We start from the raw sequence: 3,422 nt of genomic DNA, 5'->3' as shown, positions 1-3,422 counted from the left end.
AGGAATGGGAAAAATCAAACCAAACCCCCCCCCCCCCAGGTCACAATAATGCCCTATCCCTTGTGGGAGGAAGATTAGGAGGATGAAATTTGCTTTTGTCCAACCCTTTAATCCTGAGGCTTATAGAACGTGGATACAAACTGGAGTTTGACAGTCCCACGCCCTCAGGTATTCTGGTGATTCATTTTCCAAAGGGAGCTCATGTAGAAGACAATATTGCTCAGGCTCAGTGGACTTGGGGACAACTGAATGCTCTGAACAAAGCTCTATTAGCTTTTATGGGGAAAGCTTCAAGAAGCAGCAGGTGTTTACCTGAAAGAAACCTTATAAATACGTCCTCTTATTTCTACATTCTTCAAGGCTCTAGCAAAGATTAGACCCAATTTGTTAATTTTTTTTTTTTTTAGGCTTTCCCAGAGTGGGATTTATCCTCAGTGGCTCGAAAGGAAATGTGAAAATATCACGTAGAACTATCAGATACTTCAATAAGACTTCTAACACTTATGACTTAATGTTTGATTTTTGGGACTTCTGCTTGCAGGATTAGTGAATTGCAAGCCCTCTCTATCAAAGAGCCCTTTCTTTCTATACCCCTGTCTCACCCTGCAATTACTAGAATAAGCTACTGCTTCCTACGCATACACGGAACAAGATTGTAAACCTTGAAACAATAAAAAACAATATTCAAGAAAAATATAAGGCTTATGATTTACTTTGACAAGTCTGCCCTCAACAAACTGTTTAAAACTAATGTAAATATGAATATGATCTGACTTGTTCTTGAAGAAATGCGGTATACGTTATAGTACAGTAGATGTGTTATTTGACCCCCTTCAGTGCTTTTAGTTAATGCTGCTACTAAGTGTTTCACCATAGGAAACCATTCACAAAATGAATGTCTGGATCAGATCCAAGGGAACATATAATCTATATATTTTGCAAATGTTCTGCCTGAAGCAGAAAACAGTGGAAGAAAATTAGACATCCAAGAGCATGACTAGAGAGCTACTGATAAAATTGTTTGATTAGCTGTGATTGTATTACCAGAGGCTGTGTTCTAAAATCATGCAAAGGGTTATTTGAGGATAGAAGCCAGGCAGAGGTGGGTTGGGGAGTTAAAACGTCTCCTCTGGTTTCTTTATGACTTTGCGGCACTAGGTTCCATTCCTAGCAAAGTCTTTTTTGGCTCAGGGCCCTTGGAAGTCTAGAAAATGAAAACTCTGGTATTTAGATGCAATTATAATTTATGATCCATTTTTATATGTCGAGAGTGATTAAACGGAGGTGAATTTTAAATGCATTTTTTTTTCTTCTCACTTGCAAAGTTTCAGTATTTTTTTTATTGTAATCCAGATTGCAGTTCATAACTATGTATCAGTATCCAACTAAGACATTACACTGGTGATTTAGATCAGCAAAAATCCCTAGTCATTCCAAATCAGCATGCTACAGAAATGTTCATGCTTGTTTAGTGCAGGGGTGGGCAACTCTGGCCCTCCACATGTTGTGGAACTACAAGTCCCATGAAGCAATGCAAGCATGACAGTTACAGGCATGACTCCCAGGGGCAGATATATGTTGGGATTTGTAGATAAAGCACAGCTGGAGGGCTGGAATTGCCCACCCCTTGTTTAGTGGGAGAGTGAGGGTGAAGAGCACAGGTTTTAGCCACTAGGATTCTGGTTCCCGATCAATGAAAAACTCTGCTTTACAGTGGAGTTGTGTTGATAGTAAGGCCTTGTTCACACCTGACCGTTTTGTAGCGTGTCCTACGCTCGACGAACGCTCTACAAAACGGGCAAAAATATAAATAGCACTACAGTCAATGGTCTCATTTCCACCTGTCCGTATTTCCGCCCGTCCCTACCGCGCTACAAAACGGCCCACGCCTGAAAAGGTCCAGGAGCTTCTTTGCGGCGTATTGGGCCGTTTTGTAGCGCGTTTGCGCCCATAAACTTCGGGAACGGGCGAAATGTGTGTTTGAGCGTATTTGGTCACAGAAATCGCGCACAGAACGCGCGTTCCGCACATGGCTACAGACCACTCCCACCTTGCAGAGAGCTGTTGCAGAAGAGAAGATGGAGGATGCAAGTACATTTGGCATGCTGGATTCTGAGGCCTTCATACGGCTGGTGCAGGGAAGGCCATGTCTATATGACATGCGTCATGCAAATTATAAGAACAGGCGCATCAGGCAACGTGCATGGCTGGACATCGCACAAGCTACGTGGCCGGATTGGGAAACTTTCTCAAAGCAAGCAAAGGAATCCAAAGGTACATTAGCAATGTTTTTTATGTGTTGAATATTTTCTTGAAGAATGCATGCACTGTTATGCGTCATGCGTGCATTGTTTGCATAGACTTGTGTTCATCATTTCCGTGTAACATGCGTGCATGTCTATGTTTTCATGCCGAATGCATGCAGTGTGTACTTACATGTGTGCATTTTTTTCTTGTGACGTGTACAGTGTATTTAATGTCCCATGCGTGCTAATGAAAAATGAATCGTGGCCAATGACTGGCCAGTCGCTAAATACCTAAGAAATTAAAGATATAAGCAAGAATCTAATTAGTTCATGTTTACATTCCTCCTACGTCTGGTCAGCTCCATATCAAATCAATCCAAACTGCTCTAACAAATAACAAATCAATCCAAACTGCTCCAAACCACACGGTCTTTTGCAACAGGAAGGGGAAATGCTGCGTCTCAGGAAGTCTTTTTCATTGGATGCTTGTGGAAAAACAGGAATTCTTCATTGGATACCTCTGTTGCTGCTCCAAAACGCGTGTGCCTAAAATACAAAAACGCGCTAAAAACGCTCATGAAAACGCGCCAAACGCCGGGAACAAAACGCGCGTGTGACGTGCTTAGGTAAAACGCCCAGGTGTGAATGGGGCCTTAAGATTGCACTTACCTTGCTTACGCCAAATCCTACCATACCCCTTAAAGTGTATCGATGGTCAAAAAGATCTAGAAGTTTGTAAACATAGTGAAGATGTACTTTAAAGCAGTGACACAATTTTAGCCCTGTGCATATGCACTTTGTGTCACCACTCTCACCAGCTGTCTGTACAACTACTGAGCATCTGAACGTCCCACAATGTAACATCACTGCTTGCTACAATACCTCATGTACTCCTGTGACCCAAAGTCAGCAAATAGGCTTATGACCGCTATCGTTTGTCATGATATAGCTGTTGCATTTGGGCGGGAGGGGGCGTGGTGGTGCATTAAAGTCAATGGCACCACAGCCATGCCCCCCCGTCCGCAGTGCAATTGCCGACACCCGAACGTGTGGCACATTAGTGCCTGCCTTCTGGTCGAATGCGATCTGCAAAAATGCTGCAAGTGCTATTTTTGCAGATCGCACTGGATTAGAACGCAGGTACTAATGTGCCACGTGTGCAGGGGGCATGGCTGC

The sequence above is a fragment of the Nanorana parkeri genome, unplaced genomic scaffold (genome assembly GCF_000935625.1).
Source record: "Nanorana parkeri isolate BGI_ZX_2015 unplaced genomic scaffold, ASM93562v1 scaffold41, whole genome shotgun sequence".
NCBI classification, from domain to species: Eukaryota; Metazoa; Chordata; class Amphibia; order Anura; family Dicroglossidae; genus Nanorana; species Nanorana parkeri.
This window is presented reverse-complemented; position numbering follows the sequence as displayed.